Here is an 8410-nt window from a genome sequence, read left to right on the forward strand (position 1 = left end):
ATGAACCAGCATATAATAGCAAATATGAGAATCCAGTTTTTAATATGATTTTGAGATTGAAACCAAGAGTTCAGCCATTTAGAGAAGCAGGAAGCTTCATCAAAAATATGATGTTGATGACCAAATAGAGTTATCCAGACAGCAGCATCATGGGGTCATGAGATAAGAGTATGAGTTATATCCTCCTTGGCACTTTTATAAAGACTACAGGTGGAGTCAATGTAGCGGTGGATGCTAGTTGTTTTATTATTGGTAGGTAAGATTCCGTGAGCACATTTCCATATGAATATTTGAATAAAAGGTAATGTGTCTAGTCTCCAAATATCTTTCCAATAAAGATTATATGTGCCTTCTTAGTATTTTTCATGACTTTTCCTGTCATATAGAGATTTGACAGTGAACTCTCCATTATCAGCGAGGCTCCAAACAATCCTATCTTCCTCCTGAATGTTGATGATGGTATCTTGAATTGTTTCGTGAATGTCTTCAGGGAACCAAAGAGAAATGAAGGACATGTCCCATTCCCCCTAACATTGATGAGTTGATTGAATGTTATCAGATCATTGTGGCATATAATAGGTTTTGTAGGAATAATGTTAGACTTGTCGATCCATCTGTCTTTCCAAATTCTGATGTTTTGGCCATTTCCCATAATCCAACTGTAGTACTTTTGAATGTTTTCCGCTCCTTCTAGGATACCTTTCCTGATCCAAAAATCATTTTTTTGTTTGGTGTCCATTCTGTTGGCTTTCATGGTGGAGGACCATAAGAAATATGGTTCAGAGACAAGTCTCCAGTCTATTCTAGTGATCATGGCATTATTAAAGAACTTCATATTTCTGAAACCCGGGCCACCTAGCTCTTAAGGTTTGCAAACAGACCCCCAAGGAACGAAGTATAGTCCTTTAGGTTTCTAAGGGTCTTTTATCCAGAAAAAAAATCCCTTTGAAGTTTATCAATCTCTTGACAAGTCTTCTTTGATATCTTGAAACAATTCATCTGGTATATACTTGAGGTGGACGTGACACTGGCTATCATAGTGGCTCTTCTATTTGGAAATATTTTTTCACTTTTCCATCCATCTAATCTGAACTTTAATTTATCAATGCAAGGTTTGAAGGCTTGTATCTTGCTTCTATTGGTGAATAGAGGAGAACCCAAGTATTCATCTTAGGAGTCAATCTTCTGGACCTTCATGAAGTTGCTAATGTTGTTGGCTATGTCAGGGTCAATATTTTTGCTGAAGAAAATCCCAAATTTGGAGAAGTTAATCATTTGACCTGAAAAGCTACTCAATATTTCCACCAGATAATTGCATGTTAGCCTTACAGAAGACCATACAATCATTAACAAAAAGGAGGTGACTTATTGGGGGGGGGGGGGGGGGTGGTCTCCAGAGCATATTTAGGTACCATGGATCAAAGCAATCTGTTCAGCATTCATGAGGCTTCTTGAGAGAGCTTCCATACAAAAAAGGAATAAGTATGGGAAGAGAGGGTCCTCTTGTCTAAGACCTCTGGAAGGGTTGAAGAATTTACCATGAGCACCATTAACCAGGACATCTAGCTAGGTTTGTGGTAGATGCTGATGAATGAGATTGTATCATTTGTCACTGAAATCCTTGATAGCGATCAGGAAGTTCCAATCAACTCTATCAAAACTGTTAGCCATATCTATTTTAATTCCCATAAATCCTTTGTCGCCTTTTTTTTACCATTTCTGGTATTCATATATTGAATAATTTCATGAGAAATGGATATGTTGTTAGAGATTGGTGTGCCATGAACAAAAGCAGACTGAAATGAGAGATGAGTTTGGGTAGAGGGGGTTTTAGTCTTTGGTCGATGAGTTTAGATATGATTTTTTAAGTGGTATTGCGTAAGGATGTAGGTCTGAAGTGAGAGAGAGATAGTGGTGGGGGTTTTAGTTTTGGGTTTGAGGGAGAGCTGGAAAAATGTTGAACCATGTTATAATATCCTCTCAAACAACATCCCAATTAGATTGAAAGAAATTTTGTGGGAATCCATTAGGTCCTGGAGCTTTGTCTCCATCCATATTGAATAGGACATTCTTGATTTCAGTGCTATCGGGTATTGACATAAGATGTTTATTTTCAACATGGTAAATGGAGGTAGGTATGAGGTTGATGATATCAGTGTTGATATTGATAGTATCGGCAGTTGCCATTATCTCAAAATTGTTAGTGAAACAATTGGTTATTTCAGAATTGTCAGTGATTCAATCACCTTTTTCATTTTGGATAGCATTTGTTAGAGAAATGCTCGGTTGAACCCACCAAGTGTCGGTGTGTCAAGGTTGATTGTCATATTTTAGTATCAAAACTCATATATCGCTAGATTAGATTGCTAAAGTCAACTTCGTTATGTTAGACAAGGAAGTCTAGAAATATTGAGACATACAAGTACTACTCTGAAGACCTGAAGATTCCGAAAACATATCGACATCAACGATAACATCATCCTTCCTCTTGAGGTTAGTAATACATGACTTGACTTGTTTCCATTTCTATATCGTAAGCTTTCAAGTCGTTTCTGATTGAAAATATAACATGCTCAGTTATATAAATGAAAATCTAGTATAAGAGACTTGATCATCATACTGTGATCAAAGTTTCAAGGAATAATATATCAATAGTGATAAGTGATTTTGTAAAAGTGGGGGTCTAACAACCTCACCCAATATTTCGCTTAGCAATCTGTATGGACTAACTCCAATATACTTTCAAGAGAATCAACTAGACAGTCATACTCAATCTTAAGAAAAGTATATCCAGGAGTTATATCTCAATTTCTCGATTCAATACTTACTCAAGCAAATAGCAATTTGCGAGTATAATTGAATACAAGAGAAATTAACTTGAACGGTACCAAAGACCGATATTCAAGGATCAATCAATTTCAATCGACAACCAAAGGTTGGATTTACCAATTGATCGATTCAACGCACAAACTGTGATATTTCAATTATATGACAAAATATAATGCGAAAAAAAATAACACAGGCACCAGAAGTTTTGTTAACGAGGAAACCCCAAATGCAAAAAAACCCCAGGACCTAGCCTACTACAAACTAACATTGGTCTGGACTGTAGTTGAACCCCAATAAATCTCACACTGGTCCAAGCTACAGTTGCGCTCCTTACGTCTCTGATCCCAGCAGGATACTACGTACTTGATTCCCTTAGTTGATCTCACCCACAACTAAGAGTTGCTACGACCCAAAGTCGAAGACTTTAATAAACAAATCTGTATCACACAAAAAAGTCTACAGTAATAGATAAATCTGTCTCCCACAGAAATACCTACGAGTTTTGTTCCGTCTTTTGATAAATCAAGGTGAACATGAAACAATTGATATACTAGACTTATATTCCAGAAGAACGACCTAGAAATATCAACCACCTCACAATAATCTTAATCGACTAGCGAAACAAGATATTGTGGAATCACAAACGATGAGACGAAGATGTTTGTGACTACTTTTCTATCTTTCCTATTGGAGAAATTAATCTTGAGACAATTTTACAATTGTACTCAATAAGATATAAACAACAAGATCAGATCACGCAACTACAGAGAAAATAGTTGGGTATGGCTTCACAATCCCAATGAAGTCTTCAAGTCGTTAACCTACAAGGTCTCGGTAGAAACCTAAGGTTAAAGGATAATCGACTCTAGCTTATACGATTATTATCACACATGAGGTGTGGGGATTAGGTTTCCCAGTTGCTAGAGTTCTCCTTTATATAGTCTTCAAATCAGGGTTTACAATCAATGCTACCTTGGTAACAAAGCATTCAACATTCACCGTTAGATGAAAACCTGATTATATTAAAGCTAATATCTTTCAACTGTTAGATTGAATCTTAGCTTGTCATACACAAATGAAATGCACGTTCATTTAGGTTTGTGTTCACACACTTTAGTTCAAGGATTTTGGACTTACACAAGTATGAGTTCCACATACAATGTTTATATCTATTCAAGGTTATATATTCTAAACTCTCATTTCAATCATTGAAACATTCTTAGAGGATATTAAACAAAGGTTATTCACACACTATTTTTCATCAAAGCAATTTTCAAAATATTTGAAATAATCAACATGACTTTCGTCGCTTGTAAAGATGAACTTGACCAAAGCGAAAGCTTACCAACACATATTTCGAGAAATATATAAGCGAGATAAACTCGGCTGGAAATAAAAAATATGTATAATCGAAGTTTATATAGCAATACAACTTTTGTCTCAAGATAGGAGATACCTTTTAGTCGATGAAGATCCACCAGTTCCTTGAGTAGTTCTTTTTCTTTGCATGATGAACGTCGTGGAGTCTAGACCTCAACTACACTTTCTATCCTAGTACGAGACTTATCTATAAGTAGACTAGAAATCAAGACTTATAGTTTTGGCAACTAAACTTGACAAACAAGCTTGAGATAGCAACGCTTGCGAGTTCGACCAAGGAGTGCTCTAACAACTTTATATTGGTATACTAAATTACGAAGTATAATGCTTATCTTTTGAACTTTGTAATTACAACATCAACATAATATTTGTAACTCATTACTAGATTGTGTAGTGGACATAGTTTTGATTTCATACCTAGAAAACTAGGTTTAATTACATGAGTAAGGAAGTAGACATACGAACTTGTTTCGTAGTTGAAAGGAAATCAAGAGGATTGAAGGTCCGGTTTTCATTGAAGATCTTAAGGTTGGACTGATCCTTACGTATATAGGGAATCAAGGTAGAATCCATCCTAGATTATGTTAGTAGTCAAGGTAGAACCTATCCCTACCTATATTTGGAGTCAAGGTATAACCGATCCTAACTTTTTTTAGGAGTCATGGTCGAACCCCAATAGGCAAAATTGCTTTCTCTAAGTCACGTCCACTTTAGGGTTTGTGTGATTTGGAAATTGGGTATGCAAAATAGGAATGTTCAAGATGTCGTCATAATGAGGAATTTGAACATGTGCTGAAATCTTATTTCTTAATTGTTCAAAGATATTCCTTGATACTCAAGGTGATATCCCAAACCGAAATAGTAGAGAATATTTTTGAGATTTTCGAAATTAATATGTTTTGTTTTACCATCAATCAGAACATATCTCTGGAAAGATATATTAGTTAAGTATTAGCTAATATTGAGTTGTGCGTGAAGATTTCGGTTTTACAGTTGGATATTGGTTGGAATTAGATAAAACCGAATTTAGGTTCTTTATTACATATCTTAAGAATATTTTCGGTTATGGAAATTCCTTGGTGACCAAACTACCTTGGTCTATAAATAGTGAAGTTTGTTCTTCTCACAAACTTATCCTAAGGCAGACACTTTGTTTCTTAGTCACTGTTGTAGACGACTAATAGTATTTTCGTATACTATCTTGGAGAGGATAGTAACCTAATTAGGCGAAATCTCTTACGTTCGCTAGTTTAAAGACTTCTTTGGGATCAAGAAGCGTCTACTAGTACCGTTGGTGGGAAACTAGAATTGCATTGTTATTTTAGTTTTCAGTTATTGATTTGATTGACTTACGGTTTGTTAACTCTTGATTGCACCTAGTTTGATTATTCTTGAGAGCCTTCTCTTCTGACATAATGATACGTATGATCTCTGTACCTTGGTGACTATTACTATAGAGGCGGAATTCAAAATAATAATAGACGAGAAACTTAGAAGAACACAAGTAGTGATTCGAAGAAAATATCTTCTCTAGATTATGAACAAGAAAACGATTACAATTCTCTCTTTGTTACGCTCACAATCTTCTCTAAACAATGGATCAACCTTAAACTGTTTGCTAGGTTTTATGTGCCTAGAATCTGTGTGTACGTGCATCTGTATCAAGAACACACTAACTAGATGTGTTTAACTATGAGCTAAACATCCCTATTTATAAGCTTGGTTTGGTTTCCCAAACGTCTTAGGAATCTAATTCCTTTTGTAGTACTAATTACCTTTCTAGGTATATTACCTAAACTTAGAATACTGCTCAAAAAAATACTCCTTCCTAAACTAGTAATTTATCCTAAACAAGGAATCCTTCCTAATATAGGATTCTATCCTCTTGAGGATCACTAGTTCCCAGGGAAAGGAAGATACACATGTATCACATAATGTTACTCAAACTAGATCAAGAGATTAGCGGTAATTCAGATTTTTCCTTAGACATGACGCTGAATTGTGATCATCCATTGTTAACAGACTCCATTCTGTGGGTGCTCGATCATAAGTCGGAATCAAGTTTGTTATTGTGCAGGTATAAAAGACTATTGAAGATTTTAAGACAAAAAGATGTTTCTTATTGGTTTCGTATCTTTATGATTTGCTTCGTGCACAAACTTAATCGGCTGAGATCCGACTAGATCTAGTTTATCTTTTGATATACTTGTTATTGCTATTCGTATTTAGATCGACAAGCTATCATTTGGTGGTACTCTTCAGTATCCGAATCTAGTAGTTCTGTTTGACTCGATCTGGTTAACTTGTTAATCCTGATCTTGGAAGATTTAAACCCGACAAAGGAGTTCAATCGATTTTAAACAGAAAATCCTTTGTCACGCTCAACACAAATATCTATTATTACTTTCCTGAGATAAGAGAGTGGTTACCAAACATATTAGCCATTTACTGTTTGGAAGACGATCGAAAGGGTTAAGTGCTTAAAGTCTTCAGACAGGCTTAAGCAATTTAAGATAGTGGACTCTATCTTAGGACTCACGTGTGTTGTACAAATTGGTTGTAAGCGTAGGGATACTGAGGAAACTAGGTAACTAGGGGTAGTTTACTTGGTCTCGACTATACAAAGTTGGTAGTGTCTTTGTATAGCGACTTAATTCTGAGAGTATTCAAAACTGTGGACTAGGTCCCGTTTTTTTTTTTTGCATTTGGGATTTCCTGGTTAACAAAATCTTGTTGTGTCTTTACTTTTACTTTCCGCAATTATAATTAAAATTAAATACAATGTATGTTAATCCCAAACAGTTGAGTTGATCCCTGTAGTTTAAGGTTCAATTTCGAACTAGAAACAATATACCAAGTGTATACTTGTGGTTGCTATCTTCTTGACAGTTTTTGTCTATATTGAATCACGCAAGGTATAAGACTTATAATATGATATCGAAAAGATTGTGGTGCACTCGGTACTCTCATCATTTCAGCATCAATCTTAGTTCTTCTTATCATTTTTCTAGCAGAGTCATGAAAGAATCTGCTGTTTCTATCTCCTAGTTTAATGGATTGGTCTCTGCTTTTAGTTTTCCAGAAACTTTCTTGGATGCCATACCAATGCTTGATGTTGACCTTAACTTCTCTGATAGAAACACCTCTAGTGTTGTCAAAGATATTCTTGGTAATCCAATCAAGCTTAGCTTTGCAGTCCTCAAGATTAATTTGTAATGCTGCCATAAACTTCTTTCTTTCAAAGTTGAACCTTGATTTTGACATCTTTCAGCATTCTAGTTTGTAATGCTGCCAAGAGCCGGAGTGATTTTTTTTCCAACATATGTAGAGATAATATCCTCACAATCTTTATGGTAAACCCAGGGACCAAAGAATTTGAAAGGAATATAACCAGGATTTCGTGTAGGATTAGTATTAAGAAGAATGGGGTTGTGGTATGAGACGTAAGGAACACGACTGTAACCGAATTGCTTGGATGGTTAATTCATTCTCAGCTACATTCCAATATGAAATATAATAGTATGCTAGTGACTGTATCTATTTAGCACAATGCGGTGTTCAAAGCCGGAAGAGGTCCTGGGATTTTTCTGCAGGTGCAGTTTTTCTCGTATACAAAATTCTGATGTCATGTGCTTTTTTGTTTTCCGTATTATATTGTTTATCTTTGTAATATGAACAACACAAGTAGTACGTAATCAATATCGATATTTAAGTCCTTATTATTTTGAGATCAAAAACAAGATTTGTGCTTGTTGAATTCATATGTTAAAAGATAGAATGCGGATCATCATAATTCAGATACAACTAGATTGATCTTGGATATTTATTTTTTTGATCGTCCAAGAATATTTCTACACAAATAGGTGCACATATATTTGGTTTATACATATTGATTCTGGAATAGAAAGAGAAAAATTCTATATACAAGCTTATTCAATGGTCTTTACTTTGACGTGCTTTTGATTGTATTAGGTTTTGTCCATACAGATTTACGAACGAAAAAAGTGGTGGTGTACTTGGCACCTTCTCCTTTTCAGTAAAAATCCCAACCAACCAGACCAAGAAAATCCACCAGCTCTTCCTTTTTGTTCATAGACACCCACCGGAAGGTACTCAACTAAAAAACCAGAAGGCCTTCGAACCAATGTTAAAATCACATGCAACGACTACTAGCAGACAATCATTCCACTTATGGTTAATT

The sequence above is a fragment of the Papaver somniferum genome, unplaced genomic scaffold (genome assembly GCF_003573695.1).
Source record: "Papaver somniferum cultivar HN1 unplaced genomic scaffold, ASM357369v1 unplaced-scaffold_128, whole genome shotgun sequence".
In the NCBI taxonomy this organism is placed as follows: Eukaryota; Viridiplantae; Streptophyta; class Magnoliopsida; order Ranunculales; family Papaveraceae; genus Papaver; species Papaver somniferum.